The 25,059-nt window shown below is 48.2% G+C and overlaps 1 long non-coding RNA gene across 1 annotated transcript; it reads right to left on the reverse strand.

The window, feature by feature from the left end:
• Window positions 1-6,111: 6,111 nt before the first annotated feature.
• Window positions 6,112-24,535, reverse strand: LOC144161489 (uncharacterized). The gene is made up of 3 exons (XR_013320482.1): window positions 24,385-24,535; window positions 9,024-9,313; window positions 6,112-7,081 (listed from the first exon to the last, which is right to left on the reverse strand). It is a non-coding gene; the product is annotated as an uncharacterized LOC144161489 (long non-coding RNA).
• Between the last annotated feature and the right edge of the window lie 524 nt (window positions 24,536-25,059).

The raw sequence follows: 25,059 nt of genomic DNA on the forward strand, positions 1-25,059 counted from the left end.
GACCACATCAGACATGCGGATTCAGAGGCCGCTCTATCAACACCAACCTACACCGCATGAGGACTGTCTGTGAGGTGGCGGAGTCAGGGTTTTTTCCCCTTGCTGTCTTGCAACTCGACCTCGATCACAAAGGCCTTCGACCAAGTAGATCACGCCTTTCTGTAGATGCTCCTCCATCGGTGCGGGATATGGGACGAAATGGTGGAGTGGATCAAGATCTGCTATACTGAAATCACCACCAGCATCATTATGAACGGGGAGGTGGGGAGCCCCATCGCCCTGAGAAGGTCGGTCCGGCAGGGCTGCCCCATGTCCCCGATTCTGTTTCCATTATATATAGAGCCACTTTGCAGAATGGCAATCGCATCGAAGTCAGTCAAAGGTTCGGTTCTCTGCGACGAAGAACTAAGAGTCCTGGCTTACGCGGATGATGTCGCGTTCGTATGTTCGTCGAAAGAACAGGTGAGGGAGATCGTCGCGCTCGCGCAATCATTCTGTCAGTTTTCGGGTGCTCAGCTGAATCTTTCTAAGTGCGAGGGAGCATGGCTAGGTGAATGGCCCACCAAACCACCACAGCTCTACGGAGTTCGATGGAGGGAGGCCATCACCCGCTACCTCGGAGTCAACCTGGACTGCGGCCGAGCCATTGCCCCCCGCTGGCAGTCAAAGCTGGCAGCCGCGGGTAGGAAGTTGGAGGCCTGGCGAGCGCGACACATCGCCTTTTTCTCAAGGGCACATGTTTGCAATGCTGTGTTATACCCTGCCGTCCTGTACGTGGCCAGAGTATCGACCATCGACGCAGGCTCAGTGGCCAAGCACACCGGCTGTTCGCAGTATTCATCTGGCGATCCACCTACGAGCCTATGCGTCGCAATAATATTTTCTGGAGTCCGGAAGCGGGTGGCCTCGGGCTTGTTAACGTGGAGCTCAAGCTGACAGTGCAACGTTTTTTGTTCTTCCGCGATCGTCGTGACGGTTTCCTTCGGGCTGCTCACATTTGGCCCCTTGGCTGCCAACAACAGTGGAGTTTACACATAGTAACCGGGCAACGGGCTTTTACAAAGTGGCGGCAGCGGTGGCCCTCTTGCAGGGACTGTTCTCTTGGGAGTACCTGTGCGCAGTGGCCCCGAAGAAGTTGTAGTGGGACCTGGTGGAACAGATCCTCCCACCCCCCATGTATCGCTCACCACCTCTAGGGCGCATGAAAAGTGACGTCCTCCGGCGAGTGCGGAAGCTCCCCATTCCTTCTGGTTCGAAGGATTTCTTCTTCCGCTTTCACACAGGGGTTCTACCCACTAAGGCAAGACAGGGGGAGAGGGGCTTCTTTCTTCCTGGAGGGACCAACTGCTTGTTCTGTGGAAGGAGGGAGACGGCAGAGCACGTTTTTGTGGAGTGCAACACGGCGTCGTATTTCTGGGACGAGCTGCAGTGCTCTTTCGACACGTACTGGCAGCTCACCTGAATGAACTTGAGGTTCTTGGAGGCGGCCTCGGAGCACCCGCTCCTCCGTGACTGCGGCCACGTCATAGGTCTCCACTCGCTATGGAGGGCGAGAGTCGACGTGGTTGAATGTGCCGAAAGCACGCGGCCGGCGTGGAGGCACTTTGTACAGAAGGCGCAGTGGGCAGTGGCCGCCCTTGACAGGCCCGATTCAGACACTGAGCTTCGCGACTCACTGGCGCGGGGCTCACGAGCCCTCACGGAGTTTAAGGTAAAGCAGCAAAGGGGATGGGACTTGATCTGAGGGCCGGAAGCGGGACAGCACCATGGGCCACTTCTGCCCACTAACGACTTTTCTCCATAACTTCTACGCCCAACCCCTTGCCCCTACTTCATTACCGTATACTGTAAACAAATGACACCATCGCCCATTTGTAAGTGTTTCTAACAGGAACCACGCCAGCACTACGTGGCTTTGCTGGCACTGCCTACGAATGGTTTCCACTTCCCTGTCGAAACACGCTGAATTTTGTCTTGGCTTGTACAGTTCCCGAACGCGATTATTTGTCTGTGTGAGCATAGCATGTTACACTGTTCTCTGAAACCTCAGTAACCACTTCATCTGGCCCTGTATGTATATTTGTAAATAAAGTTACTGTTAAAAAAAAAGAAAAAGTTGGCTCTGTGGCGCAGTGGGTAGAGTACCATGTACATTGCGTTCCGCCCGCAGGGTCGAGGGATCGAAACCTGGCGCCGGATAGTATTTTCTTTTATATAGTGTAGGGGGAGGGGTGCGGACAGCGACGGTGCGGACTACGACGGGACAACGCGGGTGACATTGTGAGTTACTGAAATGCTCTGCATTTAAAACACGCGGCGGCCGCATACGCACAGGAAATTGGTTGTAGCAGACGACAACCCGACCCGGCGTCCAACAAGTGACGTCATTCGTAGGTGGCGCCACGGTATGTCCTCGGGGCCAATACTATCGATTACTCTTTTCCTTAACGCTTCTGCGAGGCCGCACGGACGCCGCCGGCCGCCTCCGCCGGAGCGACCGGTCCGCCGATCACCGTGTCCTGGCTTCAAACAAATTCCGCGCGGCGTCGCCAGCGTCGCTGGAAAGAGCGAATAGGGTAATGGTCACTGCCCCATGGGTCATTTTCACAGGACCACGAAGAACAGAGATTATGCGATGTCCACGTGAGACCCGGTGTGGTACCCTTTTGACGAGAGTGCAGTGCCGTCCTAGTGGGAACGTCAAGGTCGTTAACCAAGGTAAGGTCGGCTGCTTGGGCTTCATGCTCCAGCTGAGCTCCCCTGGGGGTATTTCGAGGGTATCCCCAGATAACGTTAGGCGCGTTAAAGTCCCCTCCAATGAGGATGGCGTCCGAAGGGAGCGTAGATGCGTCATCCAAGTGAAATCACCCCTGTTGGAGCAGCCCGTTTCAGGACGTAATTATACGGACACTAAAATTATCCTTTGTGGAGAATTCAAGTCAATGCGTACTGCTACGACTTCCTGGAAGGCCGTGCAGTATGCTGAAGTATCCAGCTGACAGTGCCGAATATTTCTGCTGATAAAAATTGCCGCTTGTGCTGTGGGTTCAGGTTTTCCTTCATGAAGAATGCTTGGCTGGAAGTAAGCGCGGTATCCATTTATACTGGGTGTGTACCCCTGGTTTCTTGAAGTAGAAGTGCCAGGGGTGCTGAACGCATCGTAACCGTTCGCTCAATTCAGCGCCATTAGCTCGGAGGCTACGGCAGTTCCATTGCAGGACTATTGGCTGCGGTCATCTTGGCGGCGTCGAGGTGAACGAGAAAGGCTACCGTATGAACGTCGCCGTTCCCGGCGTTCCAGGGTCGATTTAAGATGGCCGACTTCCGAAGTCAGCGTGTCCAGCTGCGTCATAATCATTTCAAATTTGTTTCCCAAACTGTCAAGTGCTTCCGTTGCCAGTGCTTAACTCTGGGTAAGATCTTTAAGCACTTGATCATGTGTCTGGACGGTGGTTGACATGCTTTGTACAGTCGGCACCTCAGAATTCAACCGTTCATTCACTATTCCTTCATCGTGTCGGTTTTTATATTTGTTTCAGGGGCTGCAGGCTGCGATGGCGGTGACTTGTCATGGCTATGCCACGATTTCGAACCTGTTGTCTTGGAAGCAGGTCGGTTTGGTGTAGAACGCTGTGGTTTCGACGAAGATCGTTGTTCGTTTGCGCGCACCAGCTGAAGGGGGTCGTCTTGAGGGCTCCGTAGTTCGGTGTCCCGGGTTTCGTGAGGTGTTTGTATAGATACTTCCTGGGACAGGAGCTGTGTGAGACGCCGAGACGATTCCTCTATCGTTTTTCTTAGAGCAGCAATCACACTTTCTATGTTGGCATGGAGGTCCATGGAAGCCTTGGAGGCATAGGTATCTTTGTCGTTCGCGAAGCTGACTGCTTTGGGCGTTGTATACACCATCGTTTCGGAGAGTACGGGATAGCTTTCAAGATCTTGGGAGCCCTGCGGTGCCATTTTGGAATTGGCGGTTCTTCTACGAGAGCAGCTCCGAGAGCAGCGTTCCAGTCTGTCTTTGTTTTCTTTCAAGCGCTTGTCTTTCTCCGGGCAAGTGGCGTCTGTCGCCAGGTGACCGTTCCCCTTATCGTGACGTAGTGCTTATCTTGTCTGTTACATTCTTTTTCGGTGTGACCGGTGCCACACCGACAGCATATTTCGTCATTGGGGCAGTACTTTTGCATATGGCCTTCTCCATGGCAACGGTAGCAGATCAGCATGCGTGCAACGTAAGGGGTAACCTTGCATAATTCGCTGTAGTATTTGATTCGCTTCGGCAGTACAGGTGAATCAAATGTAAGGAGCGCCCTTCCGCTTTTGCCCATCTGCCTTGCCTCGAGCACATTAGCAGTTTCACATCGCAGCACACTACGAAGTTCCTCGTTGGTATCATTAGGGTCTGTTGTGATGACGCCTCTTGAAACATTATGGCCATAAAGACGAAAAATTTCGACTTCAAATGTGGTCCCGTCCGTAACTTGGAGGGTGCTTACCTTGCACAAGTTGTCGGCGTGAAGTTCGTCATACGTGGTCCCAGTAACAGTGTTGGACTGGGCATTGGTTCTACATGCTGCGTAGTCCACTACCTTGGCGTCCGGTGCCGTGGCTTGAACCAACTTATGAAGCGTCACCTTTGGGATGGCAGTTACGGAGCGGTGATCTTTCGGGCAGATGAGGACCGTTTTCCATTGAAGCTTTGTGCATTCCGCATCTACCTTGCGGTAGGTCTGCCGGGATCGCCGACGGCGGCGGGAGTGTGCGTCCTGCCAGGGTCCGTCATCCACTGAATCTTCATCGCGTTGCACGTTCATTTCTTCGTCGGTGGTCGCCTTCTTTGCGTAGACCTTGTCGGTAATTTTTCGTTTCTTTTGCCGTTCTTCAGATTCGCTGCGCGTGACGAAGTGCATCGCGGCTGGCGAGCTGAAATCCATGGGCACCGCCACCGGGGCGCCTGCCATCTTGGCGGCACGGCGGTAGGGCTGCCTTACTCATAGCTAGGCCTACCCCGCTAGGTTAGGCCTAGGCGTGGTCGCTTTGTGCCACCGGTCGTAGATCTTGTGTCGCTGAAACAGCCACAATCCACTTTTCAGAATGGAGTCCTTAGGAGCTTAGGAGACACTGAACCAAAAATTACAGTGGCATGAGCTATAAAACGGCACACATAGGCGTGCGCAGGGTTCTCGATTAGGGGGGGGGGGCGAAGTCTTACCTATTTTGCTCAGTACTAGGCAAGTTATTTGCGAGGAAAAGTAGAAGGTGGACAAGCTCCGCAGTAGCTGCAAATATGACAATTAAGCGATAACGTGTCTCACAGCGACCTGCTTTTAGTCCCCGCATTTCCGGGGCTGAAAGTAAACAGCTTTTGGAAGGTAACCTGAGGGTTCTTCGGCTGCCATGATCGTGAAAATACACGCGTGGTCGACTCATAACCCCTACGGGACAGGTTCGATTGAGTTAAGGCATGGGGCAAATTTGGCGCCACCCCTTCAGATTATTAAGGAGGGCGGCCACCCCCCCTGTCCCCCCCCCCCCCCCCCCCCCCAGTGCGCACGCCTATGACGGCAGTTACTGCGTTCGATGCACAGAGCGACGGAGTACCATACGTGCACTGTTTGACGGCTGTGGCGCCACACATGGTCACATAAGTGACTGTGCCGCTGGTGTCAGATGGTCAGTGTTGTTTCAGAAAGCCCAGCGCGTCCGACGGCTGTGTTAGGCAGTGTCAGCCAGCAAAGTGCTGCACTAACAACTTCAGTGTTTTTGTGTTCGTAACCTTAATTGTTCACCCCACAACTCTTACTGCTATAAAAAGAATGCGCCCTACATGTAAGCGCAAGTAGCTCGTTTGGCAAGATAATTTGCGTTTGCTTTTGCCAGCCTCACCCAATCGTACGGCAGGGCTTATGACTAACGTTCTGTTGGAGGAAATAAGCTAGTGAGTCTCATGGCCATTCCCTTTTTTTCCTAATTATGTAACTTATTTGAGCGAAGTTTATGTTAAAAGTGGTGTCAGTATCGATTCTAACGTGCCAATCTTTCGAATCAACCAAACTTGTGTTTTGTCTACATGCCCCTTTATTGATAGCAAGCAGTTCACATTTTTTATGCTGCCCTGTCAGCAGCTCCACTGTTAGAGGCAGCAAGCTTTAAACTAAACAAAGTTGTCTCACAGTGCACTGTGGGAAATCAACCTCACTGCATTAGGCGAACATAAGCAACATCAATGACCGGAATAGTTTCCCCTGAAGTGGCCACCGAGCTTCTTTTACAGAAATTTTATCACAAACCTGGCCTGGAAACTTCGTAACTGGCACAACAAGGCCAAAATTATTCGACTGCTTTAAACCATCAGAGCAGCCCCACAGCTATCACTTAAATATCCGCGGCTATCAAGCACCCACAGCGACGTGTGTTGGGTGCACCCTACTCTGCGTCCCGTGAGCTTGCGCTGTTTCTGACGTTCTTAAATATGGGCTGAGCTTGGCACCAAGGCAAGGAATGGGACCGAAGCTACAAGACTGTCACCTATAGGGCAGCAGCATCAACACAGCGTTTTTATCTTTCCCTACAATATGCAATGTTGAAAACTGTACTTAATGAATAACTTTCTTACTATTCTTTCTAACTAAAGGAGCACACGGCAAACAAGTGGCTGCATGAACTAAAATTTATAACGCCAAAAATGAAACAGCTACAGCAGCAGGCAGTCTGAGATTTACAACCAGCAGCCTTTAAGGTGCGGAAAATGATGTTGAAGGGCATATAAACATGCAAGGGCAGTGCCTTGCCGCAGTCGACGCCACCAGCAACTAAAACAATAAGACACTCATGCGTGACACAATAATAGGCTGAAAATCAAACGCGTAAGATTCGCTTAAAAATATAAAATAGATACAATATATAAAATAGCTAAAACTTTATCGCAAGGCCAAACTTAAAAGACCCTGTTGGGAGAGGTCACCGGGGCCGCCGCATAAGCCATTATGGTTGCCACGCAATCCCATAATGGAAGCCATTATGGATCCATCTGGGACACATGGATAGAAGTGGGCCCCTCCTTGACTTCCAGATCCCGTCACCGCTGCATGAGAAGAGCATGGTGGAAGTCTTCAATGCTGAGGATGACTTTGCATTTATTACTCACTGCGAAGAAAACGACGACCTCTTCAATGCATATGACGACGATTACTAGCTCCGCAACTATGCAAATAAACAATATTAATGAAACTTTTTTTTTAACTATTGGTCCGGCAATGCCGACCTACAAGATCTTCGCCATTCAAGTATTGCGCGTAAATGCAAGCTTCCCTGACTTTTTTTTACAGGTGAAGAATTAAAAAAAAACAAGAATTTGTCAAATTCAGCCTACAACATGCAAGGCTTCACTGCATTCAGTTTATTCTAATTACCTTGCTGGTTCACACCTTAAGTATAAAGTGTATCCTCGAAATGCAATAAAACCGTACAACAGTTGCCGTCAGGGAAGGAACACAGTGTTGTCCATTTCCTCTCCCAAAGTGTACGTTTTGCGTTTTTCACTATGAGCTTGTAGCAACTCACTCAGTTTGCAGGCCTAAGTCCTCCAAGTACGTGCACACTAATGCTAGGGCTAGGAAATGAGTAAGAGTTGACTGGATAGCAAACAAATGTAGGCAACAGGTGAGCAAGAAGCAGACAAGGAGTGTGCAAATCCGGACACCAGGGCATTTGTTTCACAAATCTGTGCCTGGCATTTTGTATTCTAGAGTCCAACAAAAGATGAGCAAAATTAGAGTCTGGCAAGTGCATGGAAACTACTCTACCATGCCTAAAGTTTTCTGCTTGGCCTTGCTTCTTTGTCGTTTGTAGCTCAGATCCCCAAATAAAAAAAGTGAAAGATCGAAACAGGAAGTTCGATATGAAGGCATAGATGTAGAATAGAGATCTAAAGAGAAACCACGAGAGAAAACACATCTGGCACGGAAAAAAAATAATAAAACCTATTTCAGACAGTCTTAGATGTGCAAAAACAAGCGTCCATGATGGTGTTCAAGCAAGTTCAACACCCTAAGGCAGGCACAGCTTTGACCTGTGGGGTTAAAGAGCTAAGGTGGTTGCCGCTCCCTACAGGATCCTTATACCCCTGTCACACGGGCACTTTCAATCGCAATTGAGTCGACCCGGATCGAGCTCAATCCGGATCGGGCCCCTGCTACACAGCAGTTTCAATCGCGATCGAGATTGATCCCGCTTGAACTCAATCCTGGTTTCTCAAGCGCGATCGAGGCTTCCAAGCGCGATCTAACGAAAGCGGCAATACTCTCGTCCCCGCTCAGTAATGGCACAGAATGTGACAACTTCAACTAACGCCACAAATTGCGTCAAATAACTTGACCCAAATAAGCGTGAGGTAATATTTACATAGTTATGTTTACGCACGACCGTGCGAAGTTACCAGACGCCGGCCGAAAGTACACTGTTAGCTCCATCTGGCGTACACGAATGCAACCGGTGCAACTTCTCGATCGCGATTGAAACGTGCCGTGTAGCAGCGGCAGTGCGTCAAGCGCGCTCGAAAACTCTATCGCGATTCACTTCAATCGTGATTAAAAGTGCCCGTGCGACAGGGGTATTAGAGACTAGCAAAGCGATACCGATTCTAGTAGTGTACTTGGGTAAAACTTAAAAATGACAACGGAAGTGGCCCATGTCTCATCGAAGCCGACTGTTCCTCCGCACGGCGCAGAGAGTACATTCCTCATAGTATTCTGACCGTGACAACACCGGTCATTTTCATGATTTTGGGGGGGTTTAATCCGCTTATAAATTGCTGCAGCAATGGCTAACAAACCAGGTGACAAAAGCATACGATGTCACGCATTAAGCACAACCTCGTTTCAAATCGCGCACATGTGTCGACATCACAGGTGTTGCTTCAGCGGAGTGATACACTAGATGAACTACTGCCAACTTGAACTCTAGCACAGAGACTCGTTCGAAGGAAGAGACAGCGCGAGAGATGCCCGCAGCAGTGCCAAACTCGCCTTCTGGCCGAAGAGCTTGCGCTTGTCAGCCAGGCTCATCTTGGAGAGGTCGTCCTCCTCGACCTCGGGCTTCTCGTCCTGCCCCTCAATGTCCTTGGCTGCCTGGGAGGCCGCAGTTACGACGCGTGCAGGCCGCTCGCGCTCGGCCCCATTCTTTGGTGCCTCGGGGACCGGCCAGTTCCCGAAAATGGAAACCTTGGCGGCCACACTCAGCTTGCAGGGGTCCCCCATCTCCGAGCCTGGAAGTGGCAGCCATCCTCGCGGGGGGGCTGGGAGACCTTTGCGGGCCACTGCAAAGAGCAACCATGGGAATGTGGGAATGGGAATGGAGTGCTGAAAAGCGAGCCCAGGGAGCAAAGAGAGCCCACTACATGTAGCTGGCAATTGGCTAATAATGGTGAGCAGGAAGTTTGAGACACTGAATCCCAGCAAAATCTAGAGGCAAAGTGTGATACATCCAAAGCTGCCTATGATGCGCGGAGCCCAAAGCAAGGACTACAGGAATGGGCATGCTGCTGCAGGTGCAGGAAAGGTCACGGGCAATTCCGCACTGCTTATTCCAACCAGCTGTAGCACTCCGTTCAGCTTTTACAGCTGGCTATAGTGGCTCGCTGCGTAGTCGGGCAAATTAACAAGCCATTTCATCTGTGGCACTGAAATTTCTCGCACATTTTTCACACGTAATCCCGCATAATCTTAAACATTTCCCCTCTCGCCCATCTTCAAGGATGGAACTGGCTCAGCAAAAACTTCGCCCCATGTGAAACTCCGCCAAGGTCTACCCAGCAAACACCAGTACGGAATGGTGTACGGAAACAGTACGGAATTGCTCCTGCAGCTTATTCTCTTTGAGCTGTTTGCTCAAAGAGAATAAGCTGCTGGAGCAAAGGAGATCCCTGCCCATCCTTTGTCCATGTTTTACAGTGTGGCATCAACCGGAAGGCTGCACGAGAACAGATTCACAGCGAGAGAAAGGTGGCCCATAAAACTAAGCAGGGGGTGAAATATCTTTGCCCAGCAGTTTTTCGCTGATGTCTTTTTCATATCCCCCTTATGCACATATAGCGAGTCGACAATACGTCTGCTTTCCATTTCGCAACATTCAGATTGCATTCACAAAGTTGGCATCCCTATTTGCATTAATCAGTGTGCAGCAACCATTCGAGCAACCAGTGGGTAAAATAAAAACAAATATGAGCATTCACGTCGTCTCTATCTCGACATCCAGGGGCTTGGAGGCTGGCAGAGAGCTGGCCTGCAGTGCACAAATGCCAGCACATTGGCGCGCACACACAGCAAAAATTCGAAAACGAGAACTTGTTACGACTAGTAGCGCCCCTGACTTCGGCAAATGAGTGGCTCATTTAAGAGTCGTGTGTACGGGAGCTAACTCCACTTAAAATGGAGACATTGGAACAGCAGCATAGCGCCAAGTATTGAATACGGTAAGTGCGTCAAACTATGATAGGTATAAGAACAGTTACACGCCATTGCATTGCAGAGCATGCATGGTACCACTGAGGCCCACTGAAAAGAGGCAGAACATTCACAGGAGGCGTTGCAGGCTTGCTAGTAAGAGCATGCCATCAGGGAACCGTACAGTTTTTAATTTCCGAGGACAGGGAATGCAACTGCTCCTTATGGAAGGCAAACATGGGCTGCTAGCTAGGTAGCACCCGTAAACAAATTCTGGCGAGGATTGCTTTTTAACTTCTGCCTGAAGTAGTAATTGCAGACGCCAGAAACTGAAACCTTCCTACCATTTTAAACAGAACATGCAAAAAAAAAAAAAACAAATTCAGAGAATTTTCTACTAATGTGTAGCATGCAAAACTTGGTAACCCACATAAGACAAAGTTTAAGCCTTACACCGGATGCGAGGTTCTCAGCCTTGTGGGACTGTGCAGCGTCTCCAAGATTCGACTCGGGGTTAAGCACAGGATTCCGAGGCCTCTCGACAGCCGGACGGGACAGTGACCGGCCCGTAAGCACAAGCATAGCTCTAATTAGCTGAATGCAAATTTCAGCACGTGCCTATATTCCTCAGGAGTTCCTGTAGAACATGCTTTAGTTAACTGCTGCGTAGTCAATTAAAACTGGTGTTTTGGGCGCCGCCGAAACCACAACGCGCTAAGAGGCACGGGGCAGCGCTGTAGACATCTCACACAGGGATCTTCAGTGTTGATCTAAACATCGGGTACGCACAGTAATTTTTCGCCTTCATCGTAAATTGAACGCAGCCTTGGGTGCCGGGAATCGAACATGAGACATTGTACCGACTGCAGACATGAGACCATGCGAGATATGAGCAATCTGGCGCCTGAGAAATCTTTAAGACGAATAAAGCCGCCATGGGATATTTAGAGAGTTGGCATACCCAGGAATGAACAGCTTCGGGCTACACATACTTGCTTACACAAAACTCAAAAATAAAATAAAGGAAAAATGACGCGGCCGGCCCGACCCAACATACGATATGTTGATCAACACCGTATTAACCGTATGTTGTGCACCGGCTGCCCGCGTAATTTCTGTTCCTGCCTCGATTAAAAGCTCAAACGCGTCGTAAACGGCCCTGTGGGCAGCCATAATCTATTTCATGTCTACCTGAAATAAACTACATGACTACAGCGCAAACTTTGCCGTGACCGAAACCAGGTACGTTGCCGTTCGTACGGAGGTCGCGTCAGCCCGCCACCAAGCAAGCTCGGGAGCGTTTCCGACAGCGCCTCATAGATGGCGCTATATGGGTAGTGGTGGGACTTACTACGTAGTACATATAGCATAGTCCTTGAATAATAGCATACGGACTCGGAAGACGATTGGACAGTTGTCTAAAATTGAGGTCAGACTAGTCGCACAGGGCGATTTGTAAATAAAAGAAAATTAAATATTTCGGACGTGTTGCAATGAGCTAGCAACACGTTAAGCAGCCAGAAGACTCCAGAATTTTGTCGTAGCTTCTCTAGCTATCACGGACGGACGGTTTCAGAACTGTCAAAAAGCTGTGCCATTTCGCAACCGTCGTTGGCGCTTTCTCTAGCACGGCGGAGCATTGCGCCGGTTCTGGATTTTTTTTTTTTTCGTTTTCGCGCCCGACCAGTTATTCATCTGGACATCCCCAGGATTGAGGGACACGCGCCGCGGAAACCTGACTGCGCCCCTCTCCCGGCGCTTCGCCCGTCCGGGGCGTAACTGAATGGGGCAGAAAAAAGAAACGGCCGCCGTTTAATAACGAAGACAGCTAGAAAAATCGACTCCGGGATATCCGTAGCATGGCTCTAGCGGCATGCCGTGGCAAAATATTGGGCTTGTACGACTAACTCACGAGGTTCCCGGGCAGTCTAAAATTTTTCTGCTGCGGCCTATGAGAACAGGCTGGATTTCAGGTCGTTCCGCACTAGTTAACACAAAATTGTGGCGCTCAGAAAACAGATAGAAAAAACGACTCCCGGGTTTGAGTACTTCAGGTTGTGGGCTACAAACCTGTTATTGTAGATTTTTTGCAACGTTGTTTGTGTAGGTTCCCTGCAACACTTTTCATGCCCGGGGTGAGGCGTATCGCCACAAACTTCGAAAAACTGACGCTACGTGGCGCCCCCGTCCCCCTCCTTTTTCCTGGAAGGAGTGGAGAGGAGGACCGTCTCCACCCAACACAACACTCGCCTCTCCTCAGCGGAACCAGGGAGGGTTCCCATCTGTTGTCGCTGAGAGTAACAAAGAGGCAGTCGGTAGTGTGCACGAGGACGAACAAGGCCTGCTCCTCTGGTTTATCCCAAGGAGGTGGGGGAGATAATTGCTGCCACTGAAAAGGTTTGGCTGACTTGACTGTCCCCCCTCCTCATTTTTAGATTGCGCAGAGCAAACAAAGCGTGCTCCCCTGGTTTTTTCGCTCGGGGTGAGGGGGGGGGGGGGGGGAAGACTTTCCAGAACAAGAACTGTGCCTGAAGGACCTACGACGTGTCCACACGCGCTACTGTGTACAGTTTTTACTTCTTCGTTTTCTTTCTTTTTTCTGAGGTGGCAAATAACGCTATGTTAGTACGGTGTCAAATGTGAAAATAAGTTATCCGCACGGTTTCCTGCAGTGATGCGTTAAATGGTGTAAAACGTATATGTTTGCGCGCAGGTATGCCATTTTGTCTTTTTTTACATACGGATTAGTATGAATGTATTTGTAATCTGTTTAGCGTTTTCTCTTCTTTTGCTGTATTGTGTTTTTCTTATGTATACAGGTAATCATGCCGTCCTTGTTACTGTATATATCTATTCCCACACATGCCTAAGGCCTGGCGCTCAGGCTGGAAGTATGAAATAAATAGTAAATAAATAAAAATAAAGCACTATCTTCAAGTTTCTGAGACTGAAATTATGGCGCAAGGGGGGTTGCCAAGAGCTGAACGAGCGCCGCTTTTTTAACGCTATTATATCGTAGCGGCGTCCGTTTTATCAAAAATCGTTTTCTCGAATGCCGGTTTATAGATTCACCAATGTTCGTTGGTTTTTTTCATTTAAATTGTTATTTTATTCAATTTATGTACCATTCATCCCAATGCTATTTAAACGCTTTTTACCAGAGGGAATATATTAATTAGAGGTGTGTTCAAGTTTAATTAATTGTTTTTCATCCTTTTGAAAAATTCCCAGTATATTGCCGTAGTTTCGCAGTTTTTTTCCCGCAGCTTTTTGTTCAATATTTGTTGCCTTTAAGCTTTGCGAATTTTCTCATTCTTGTGTGCGCTCTAGAGAATGTGTTTGATATTTTGTTAATTGTAAATATTAAAATTGTGGCCCCGCTCCACTGCTTCCAAGGCGCTTCCATCAGAACAGCACCAGCTAAAAACTGATATGCGTTAAAAACGGTTATAAAAAGTATAAACGACGCCGTAAGAAGCATGCATATACGTGAAAAAGTCAATGGCGCTTAACCGAAATGGAAGCAATTATACATTTACAGCACACTGTTACAGTTAAAGTGTCGTGAATTATACGAACGCAATGGTAGTGCTGCACCTGAAATTAACCCCAATGTTGAGCATTGATGTTTGGGATTCCAAGTTACTACTATTTAGACGCCTATGAACGGCCCTAGGACATTTCGATGTACTGGAACATTTCAATGCGGGATGTTACGGTGCAAGCATTCCGGTGCACCGACATTTTCGTACGCCAACTTTTCTGCGAACGGATTTGTGTGCTTATTTGTGTGAAACTTTCGGCAACTTATTATTTGCGTAGGTATTAGGTTATGGATGACTGTCTACGCACTGATTGCATCGTTTGTGTTTATGCTTTGAAAGTTTTCGGTCAGAATTTGAGATTTTTTAGAGCTTTATTTAATAACTCCTTTAGGCAATACCAATTATTATGTATCTTATTTTTTTCTAGGGGCGCGGGCGAGGGTTAAGAAAGTCACAAAAAGAGCAGCTTCTTGCCGCCTTGTGTGGCGCCTTGCATCTGCGCAAAAAGAGATATTTAACGATGTTACGGCACATATAATGTTACACTGACGTCGAAAGGGACAAATTATGCAGCTCTTAAAGCTTTATGCTGTCGTTCATGAAACTTTGTGTAAATGAGCTGAAGAAACGGTTTTCATTAAGACTTGTAACAAATAAAACTTGCTCAAACGTAGGCACTTCCAAAAAAAGACGTCTATTGCTAAGCTTGCGCACCAAGCTTCTGAACTGTGCCTTTTCTGTGCACCCTTCGGTGTCACACACAATAATTGCAGCTCTTTTTCCTAGGTGTAAATTCCGAGGACACCTAAGCACTTTTTTATGATACAGTGATTGAGAAAGCATTAGTGTCCAGTTGCCGAACGTGCACTCTCAATCGTCCTTTTTTCTTTCCTGTCTGTCTATCTGTCCGTCTGTCACTCGATTCAGCCGCTGGGCCAAACATGAAACAATGCTGGAACAAGGAGTATATATAGGCAAAACCGTCCCAAGCTACTGAACCTGGCGGAGTGCATATATTTCTACGTGTCAATATTGTTCAGAAGAAAAACTTGGCCGCGTATCTGCTCGCTTCGCTGCAAATGTCGTCGAAAGGCGATAGTCTTCTGCAGCCCCTGCCGTCTCATACATTCTCCTCCCCCCTCTCTCACTCCTCGCGCGTCTGACGCGATGGAGGGTAGCTAAATTAAATCCACTTTTCCCGCGCTGCAGAGCTCGCACGCCATCTGTTGGAACCTTTGCTACTGTTCGGCTTAGGGTTGCGCTCGAGCTCGAGGCTCGGGCGCCAGCTTCTTTTCGTATTTTTTGGTCAAACCATTGTTTTAACGCCTCTTTTTTAAATTGCTATCGTGAAAACCAAGGCCATGTCTATGCTTATTTAAAAGAACGCGCGTAATCCCGGTTATGTGCTTACATTTTGCCTCAAATGTACCTGGGGTTTCCTTCGCGCCATATTATTGGGACATGTATGACAAATCTTGGCAGTTTTAGAAGTTTGGAACGGTTTTGCGTATATAAGCGTCTTGTTTAATAATATTTATAACTTTTGAACCGGTGGCTGAATCGGTGCCGTCCACCGGGCGGGCGCCCTAACATCTGCGCTTCATGCTCGCCAAATAAAGATATATCAATCAATCAATCGCGTTTAAGTAGCCCAAGAAAGACTATCGTCTTTAAAAAAGCATTAGGCATAATTGAGGCAAAACATTAGTGCATAACTGGCCGCAGCAGCGTTCTTTTATTCAAAAATAGACGTGCGATTGGTTTTAATAAAAATGCGGTAAAAGACGGTGTCAAAAACAGGCCAGATAAAAGTAAATATAATAAAAGAAAGATGTCTCCTCAAGAGTGAGAGAGAGAAACCTTTATTTGGGGCAAGGCTGGCCCTAGGCCTGTTGGGGGAATAGGATCAAAGGAATGGGTAAGGAAGGGGAGCAGACCGGCCGTTCTATACAGCTCGTGCTAGACCGCTTGTGACTGCGAATACAGCAATCTTGTGAAGGATGGGAGTGCCCACGGAGTGAGGGTCTATGGCTATCGCGGGATCGTTGGTGGGGGCAGAGAAATTTCTATAGCGAGTTAATTTGGGGCAAAACCAAATGAGGTGGTGCAGATCAGCTTTGGTTAGGGAGTGGCACTTGTTCACGAATACCTCAGCAGCTCTTGGAAGCGTAGGTAGAGAAGCCAGGAACCCAGGCGGGGTGAGGTTTTTTTTTGAGGCGCTGTTCCAAGAACAATTGAAAGAAAAGGTCCCAACAGGTGGCGCGCGAACCAAGAAAACGAGGGAAAAATGAATCTAATTCATCAAACTTCAATTGCATTAATTATGGGGCAGGCAGGGGGAGAAGAACAGCGTGAGGGGGAGAGGGGAGGATGTTACGAGGCGGGGGCGGCCGAAGGCTATGGTATACATTTGCAGCAAAGCAACCAGATACGCAGCCAATTTCTTATCTTCTCCTCGTGACTATGACTCGGCACATACCCGGGGAACGTACTGTAAATAAAAATACTACTTACAGTACGGTAGCATACCCCATTTCAGGTAGTATGACGGACAGGGCGTTTCACGTAAGAGCGCTAGTCCAAGAATATTGTTCACTGATCATGTCGCACACTAGCCGGTGGTTGGGGCGGGGAGTATTAAAATATTTTAGTGTACGTCTAAAAGAAAAGAAGAACCTACCCGCAATCAGTAGCACCTTTCTCTTCTTGAGCAAAGCTGCCTCAGGGGCTAGCGCGTGCAAGTCGATCCAGCACGTGCTCTTTTCAGAAGCGTTCTCGTCGGGCCGGCGTGCGTCTTTTTTAGCTTTGGAGGCACCGGAAAGCCCGTTGAGCGGACGCGTCCCACGCAATAGAAAACATTCATAACGTGTTTTTCTTTTACTTGCCGAAGACTTGCATATGCTCATCTGCTTGTTTTGGCACTGTCGCGTTAATTGCGTATTTCTTTGTTTTCCGTTACTCATAATGTTAGTATACTTGCACCTCAACCTTAACGCAAAGTAGGTAAGGGTTGAGGCATTTGATTTTTGGTTTTTTATGAACCCCGAAATAATAGATTATGATCTTGCTCTACCGCTTGTGCTTTGCAACAATAACGCAAAATGTTTTTGTGCTGCAAATTATTTGTCAATGCAGATATTAGCATAGGAAAAATAATTTTCCTGAATTCGGGTGTGAATGTTCGCGCGTAGAAATTAAAAGCGAGCAGAAAAAGAAAAGCTCGTTTCGTTTAATTGCATGCGTCTTCAAAAGACGCCCACATATCAGACACCTGATTAATTCTAATGTACGAATCAATGTACCAACGCAATTTGTGCAAGTTGTTCAACAGCAAAAAAAAAAAAAAAAAGTTGGGGTTGTGCCAAGTGCGAACAAGTATCATGCAAGCGGAAGGAAATAAAAAATGCCCTGTGACAAATTGAACAGATGACCCCTTAATGTCGAAAAGGCGACCCATGGGACCTGAAAGGCTTTCGGAACCGACGTCCCCCAACAACACGTTTCATTCCGTGAAATAGCCAGGACACCGGGCTGGTCGAGCGGCGCGGTGAGCAGACGATGCGTCCGTAGCAGACGACAAGACGACACTGGCAAAAGTTAACTCATTAGCGACGCTGCAGTTGACCCGAGCCTGCTCGATACGTACTAACGCACATTGTTTCACAAGTCGAAAGAAAATTGTACCCGGGTCTTTCCTTCGAGTGAGAAATGCGGCACGAGCGCCACGAAAAAAGCAGGCGCCCGAGCGGGGCGAGCCCTCCCCGTCCACACGGGTAGGGTGCCTCGATGCGCGCCCGCAGAGCGGGGGCGCATCGAGGCACCAACCGCAGCCCATGCGGGGTCGTTTTGTGAGGGCTCCCCTCTTTTTTTTTTTTTTTCCTTCCTGGTTCGGCGAATTACAAAGGCGAAAAGCTGGCCTGTTTGGGAAACCGTCGCGAGCGGCTAGACCCTGTGTGAAGGCCCTGCTTCTCGCACCGCGGGGGAGAGAACAAGAGAGAAGGAATTGTGTCTTCAGGTCGCGACGCCACGTGGTGTCAGTTTTTCGAAACTCGACGCCGTGTCCCGAAATCCTGGCCATGACGAACAACGAAACGTGGAAAAAATCTTATCTGCGAGCACACACAGAATTCAAGTGCCGTTACAACTTGCGGAAGCATGAAACGGTCGGAAGCAGCAATGATGACGGTCCTGCGCCGGAAGCGATTATGCGTCTCGTGCAGAGTAAATGCATATTTAACGCAACTTACGTAATGTGAATCTGCATTTGGACTGTACAGGAACCACACAGGTAATCCTGTTACGCGAAGTATTCGCGCTGCCGCAACTCTCCAGCGGTTCTTTAGCGTTGACGGATGAAGGCATGGATGAAGGAGGGGGAAATTCCCCACAAGTGCCATGCGACTCGTAGCGGTAAAAAACTGCGTAAACGTGTTGCACTTAAAATCAAATTAAAAGCAAGTGCAAACAATTTTTGTACTAAAATTATGCTTGTTTTAGTAATTTTAGCTAGTTTTATTTATGTAGCTGCCATTAACCCAAATTAAGGTTCACTTTCGGTTTCGGTTACGGCTGCTTATTTATAAACCTGCTAAATGGTACCGTGTTGCAAATATAACGCAAAACTTTTTGCAACGTTTCATGGTTAATTAGACGTGTAGTACTTATTCAGAGCCCGCTTAAAGTAAAACAACTGAAAATTTTTCGGAGGTCAAACTTTAAAGAGCTAATGCATCGACATGCCGTTAAGTTGTTCGACGCCCGTCAGCTTCGTCGCGGCCGTCTAGAGTGGCAAGCATGACCCAGTTTTCGCTGACATCCGTCAGACACGCCTTCCGTAGTCTGGCTTCCTTGGAGTCTGGGTCGGTACGGTAGCAAGACAGCCGCACGCGCCCTAGAAAGTTGTGCGTGCTGTCATATGGCTATATAATTTTTTTTTACTCATGCACTCTCGCTGCGCGTGCAGCTTAATTTTGCGCCAAACTTTGTGCAACAGCGTAAGCGGGCGCTCGAAATCTTGCCGGAAGCAAGTATGTGAACCAATTTGTTTTAGCACATTATGGAACTTTTAAGAACGGGTGTCGCGCCTTTCAGCACTCTTACTCGTGACGTCACACGAACTAGCAACAGCAGGTTAGCACAGCTCGTAATAAAAAGCTGGAAGACTAGCTTACAAAGGCATATCGAACATTTTGTTCAATAAAATGTTTGCAAGTGCGACAACCGCAAATGAATAAAACCAGTCACTACGTTCAAGCAAATGCGCCCTTGCTTAATTGTCTAATCGTTCCATGGTTCTTCCGTAGAGCTAATGTCGGATTACAAGTAGCTAGGCCTTCTTCTGCCTAACATATATCGTGGCCAAAGCATACACACGCACCAAAGCCCTAAAAAATTAGGCCATCTAAATCGCATCATGGGCGAAACTATGCACTTACAGAACTATTGGTACATAAATCACTCATTTGAGCGGTTTACGTCCGCACTATCAGGAACCTTAACACACTCAAATCGGTTCAAACGAAAACATTTCGCTTCTCCCCGCACGGCTTAACCCACTTTCACAAGAGGTGCACCAGCCTCACTTCGAGAGCCCCAACAGACCAAGATGTTCCTGACGCCCCCAACCCTAACGCGTCCACCTCATTCCTCCCTTATCATCACTATCATATATACCGCCGCTTTGGCTAAGACTTCTCATAATTGCCACCTTACACAGCTAGGTGTTCCGGAGGGGGGGGGCGGCTGTAGCTCTTTCACCCTCTGGTTGTCGAAAAGAAGGTGTTCAGCCTTTTCTGGTTTTGATTGGTTATGGGGTTTCACGTGGCGACGCTACACAGGCGGTGAGGCGCGCCGCAGTGGAGGTTTCCGGATTAATTTTGACCACCTGAGGATATTTTATGGTGCCCCGAAATCTCGAGCTCACGGGCGTGTTTGCGTTTCGCCTCCATCATAAAAGCGGCCGCCGCGGTCGGGAATCGAACCTGCGTCCTTGGGCTCAGCAGCACAACGCCATAGCCATTGAGCCACCGCAGCGGCCAGCCTCCTCCCCCCCCCCCCCCCCCCCCCGGTCTTGGCACGGTAACAAAAATATTGGCTCTGAAACAAAAGCAAAAAATATTTCTGGGGTTCTCCAAAGCGCGAGGCGTAATATACGACTGCGTCGATTTGCGATAACACAAGACCAGTGTGCCAAGGCTAATCGTATTACTCGATTCTCAATTCACCTTGTCTCTTTTCTTGTAACAATTATTACTAACATATCAACTGGAGTTTTGCTCTTTCGGTAAGGAGAAGTAAATGGCCTAGCTCCTTCCTATGATTGTATTAGCACCGTGAATTGCATTCCGCGTGAAGGCACCTGCGAGTGCAGTTTAAGTGCCACACAGGAGGTATGATTGCTCCTTCCAACTAAAATATTAACTTTAATACATTTTGTGGGATTTCCGAAGAGGATGAAGAGCTGTAGCTTAAAATAAAGCGTGATTCAAGGTTCATTTGGAAAAGCCAGGGCCGACCTCTTAGAAAATGAACTATTCATTTCAGACAGCGAAAAAACACCACGGTTTTTAGAAACGGGAAATTGTCATAATAATCATCATCAACATCTATTGTCTCGAGTTGCCCCCCCCACCCCCCCTTCAATACACTTCCGACGCCTCGACCTTACACCATCTTATTCTCTACTACCGTGACAACCTCTCTGAAAGGTGCATAATCCCATTAACACACTGCAGGATTCACGAACGAACAACTGTTTGACTCCTGCTAAACTTAAAATGGGACTAGAAATTGCCACTAACTTAGCATTGCACCATTTAGCAGTGTAGCTTCTTCACTCTAACAATTGCAAAATGGAGCTCACTAGCCAGCGTAGCTAGGTCATTAGTGTCATTACTGCCTTTAGACTGCGTTTGGTGTAATTTCAGTTCATTTTCGTGGTGTTTGTTATTACCACCCTTCTGTAATTGCAGAACCCTTTAGGGGCTCGCCTTGTAGCGAGCTCGCTGGACCCAAGTACAGCCACACGGCGTGCCGTCGTCGCGGCGTAACCCGGAGGCTTCGAAAGCCAAGCGGTTTATATAGTCATAAGCGTTCGAAACTCGTAAACCGCTGGCGCTTGTCATACATCTCCCCGTTGTTTAGCGTAAAGAAAACTGCAGGTGCATTTGAGGCAAAATATGCGTAATTAACCGGCAGCGCCCGCGTTGATTTAGTTAGGAATGCCCGTTGGGTTGGTTTTTACGATAGTAAGCGAAAAAAAGTGGCAGTACAACGCCAGAAAGTGCGGGAGGAAAAGCAAGCACAAAAAGAACAGAACTCCCGCCTGCGCAGTTTCAGGCAGGGGGGCGCGCGAGCACTGCGAAGGCGGGAAATTTGGGTTGCATTGGGTGGTAGCAGTGAGCGGATAACAGCGCTACAAGCCATTATGCAGAATCACTGCTCTGCAGTTCCGGCAGCATTCATATTGAGTGGAACGGCTTTAATTCTCTGTTTAACGTGTTCCTTCTTTTTATTTTACAGGAAAGCGTGTTGCTCTCGACACTTGCGCACAAACCGACACCTGTGATCGCCCGATTGGGCTGCACTGCGTTGAAAAAAAAATAATAAGAATTTGCTGATTGGGCGAACCACCGCGTTGCTCTTGATCTGCGGCCTTTGAGCCTACATTACGTAAAAGAAATGAGATCGTTGCAATGCTATTACCGGCTTTCATAGGCAGACTGACAAACCTTGAGGCAAGATTAATGCTGAAGAGCCTTTAAAAGCATATCAACCATATGCGTTCAAAGCCTGCTTTTCCCTCTGTCTACATAAAGCCCGTTCAAAGTGAGCGCTCCAGTCGAGTCTTTTCTACGTGCACTTGCCGAGCTCAGGAATAATGAATGTCAATATTGAAGTGCTGTGAGGAGTGTTTCAATGCCGCTTTCATGTTGCTTTTCCCCAGAATTTCCGGAGGCGCCTCAATGAAAATCGCTAAAAGGAAGCCTGTGACCCGTATTTACTTCCCAGCCAGCCCACATGAAATACGGCCGAATTTTAAGAGTAAAGTGGACAATGTTTATCGAGCCAAATGAGTGCCAAAACAGTCCCAAAACGCCCTGCTCCACTGCTTACCCGCATCGACCGTACAGACCCTGTACGTGTAGAAAGTAGATATAATGCCGGCAGCCGGCACTTAAGCCGGTAGGGATATTTTGCCGGCACTATCTTCTGATTGGTTGTGGCTTACTTTATTGTGACTGGTATGCCTGCCTCTGCAGGGGGCGGAGTTAGACGTTGTCAGCGTGGCGCAGTGGTTGCGCTTCTGGTTTGATCGCAAAATATATGATCGCGATCTCGCCTTCATCCGTGTTTCGGTCTTATTTTTATTAAGTTTGTCTCGTCTTATTTACGCTGTTTATTCATAAACTAAGCTGGGCAATATACATCCGCTCGGTACATTGGAGGCGTTCCGTCTTTATTGCTTATTCGAGACCTGCCTTTATGTGTTGGGCTGGTTAGGATTGGTAAGATTAGACGTTTGCTTGAAATGCATAAGATAATAAAGCATGCTCGAGAAAAATGAATCCGCGCGGTAAAGAGCAAATACCGACTGCCGGAAAAAATTCCGACAGGATGGTCACATGGTCGCGACCAGCCAATGGGGTGCGCAGTGCCGGCAACAATTTCGCACAGCCTACTCTGTCGGCTGCCGGCACAAAACAGTTCCGTACGTATACGCATGGCCGGATTAAATATCTAAGCAGAGTTCCTTTTTTTAACCCGCAAGAAACCAACTGCGCAATGACGTTACAATGAAGCTGGCTTCAAACTTAGGTCGGCCGCCAAGTAACCAAAAAATATAATTTTACTTTAATTTCATTTTTCTCGGGTGTGCGATGAATGAACGCTGCGAACGCCTGACCGACGCCCCAGCTAATTGCTGATTGATTGATTGATTGTGGGGGTTTAACGCGCCGACGCAACGCAGGCGATGAGGCGCACCGTAGTGGAGGGCTCCGGATTAATTTTGACCACCTGGGGATCTTTAACGTGCGCCGAAATCTCGTACACACGGACGTTTTTGCTTTTCGCCTCCATCAGAAAAGCGGCCGCCGCGGCCGGGAATCGAACCCGCGACCTCGTGCTCAGCAGCGCAACGCCTTAGCCACTGAGCCACCGCGGCGGGTGCCCCAGCTAATTGCGCACAGTTCCGTTGCGGCGCACATGTCCACTATAACTGCGTGCAGGAATAGAGCACATTCAAAGGAATCATTGCAATGTACACATGCGAATATAAAAGATGTAAAATTTATCTCGTTAAACAAAAACAAAACACGAAACTTGCGCACTGAAAAAGTGAATTTGGAGCAATAAGTACAGTTGAACCATGTAAAATACGAACTATTTCTCAGCAAACATTTCACTTGTATTTTAAATTTGTTTGTAGTGCAGTTGATATGAACTATGTTAAAATGTCAGTACACTGAAACAAACTACCCACCGTAGTTCGCATTTCAGGGGTGTGTCTCATGAAGTCTGAAAGGGTACTGCAGCTAGTGTCGTTGATAATGGCACGCAGGTTCTTTGTGTTTAGCTTGTAGCAGCTTCATGTAAGCAATTTAATCAGCTCTACGCATACCGTACGGAAAAATTAAAGAACCCCTCCAGAAGCTGGCGTAACACCCGATAATTTGAACATATGCGGAGTTCCATCGTAAGTATTAATTTGTAATTAGTTTCATTCGTCACTCCCCAGACCGATATTCCGTAGCTAGGACTAGAAGTGGTAAGGATAGGTTTTATTTAATCCAAAGTGTGATCCAATCGGTAGGCATAATAAAAAGGTTTCCCCAGAACCTTTATGCCGGAAAGGCGAACTATAGTAGCCCGACACACAGACCATAAGGCGGATAAGCCACCGAAAAATACCGGGCCATCTCCACTAACGTGGAACCTGGGGAGAGGCGAAGCGTGCAGTGTATAAGTGTATTCTCGGCGCCTTGGAGTTTTTGCCAACGGAGATGAAACCGTTGGGGGGCAGGGGTACACAGCTTTGCTGTAAAAGTGTCTTTGAAGCACAAAGCTCTAGCGCGAGGCATAAACGAGTGTTCCGGTGTTTTTTTTTAGTACGCATTACGTTCTAGCACGAGTCGTGAAAGAGTTTCCCGGAGTTTTAGCACCGCGACTACATGAAACGACGATTACGACGCCGACGACGACAGGAGACGTCAACAGCCCCAGCTCCTGAGGCACATTGTTGTCAGAGTTGTCACGGTGCTCACGTTCGCATGCGTCTCACATTCGAGTCGAACGTTAACCGCTTTCTTAAAATTTACCTTCGCGATCTTTTAACAAAAATAATGACATACAAGTTTCCCTTCTGATTCTACGTTTGTTTATTCAAGGCGAACACTCACCTTTCGGGGAAGCTTGTAAGCAGCACGGCAGCAGACAGGGCGGAGGGACGAGGCACGGCACGGCAGAGGGACGAGGAAGCGACGCTCAGCCAGACGCCCCTTCTGCTAAGTGTCGCACAGAACAGCGTCAAGGCAAAGCAACGTGCTTTTATAGCTCTCGCGCATGCGCAAAGTGTTTCCGTTTTTCTTTTTGCTATTCCAGAAAAGCTTCTGCCCCGCCGTTTCGTTTGACCCTGATAGCGAGTTTTTGGAAGCACTACAATGCTGAGTTACTAAATCTGCCATTTCAGCAAGGTGGACGACATTTCCACCTTCGACACGCACGAGGCATTCTCTCTTCCACTGTGTTTTATTTTATTTTTTTTACGCCTGAAATGATCTTAGCGGTACCAAACTTCCAATTTCCACAGAATGGTTCCTATCTCTGCATGTTTGTGCACGCCATTATTGACGAAATGACTGCTTGTCCAGTAACGTAATACATCACGGATAAGCGAAGGTTGGGGCAGCGCTTACTATTAGCAGAGTCCTTCAATGAAAAAGCATTGAAGGACTCTGCTATTAGCAATTCATTGCCGTGCACTTGCTGCTGTGATTTACACCACCCTCTAACATACCCACAAAAATGAGGTTGCGAAGAATGATTGATTGCTTGATTGATTGATTGATTGATTG

The sequence above is a fragment of the Haemaphysalis longicornis genome, unplaced genomic scaffold, assembly GCF_048455015.1.
Source record: "Haemaphysalis longicornis isolate Haplotype H1 unplaced genomic scaffold, Haemaphysalis longicornis Haplotype H1 scaffold_117, whole genome shotgun sequence".
NCBI lineage: Eukaryota > Metazoa > Arthropoda > Arachnida > Ixodida > Ixodidae > Haemaphysalis > Haemaphysalis longicornis.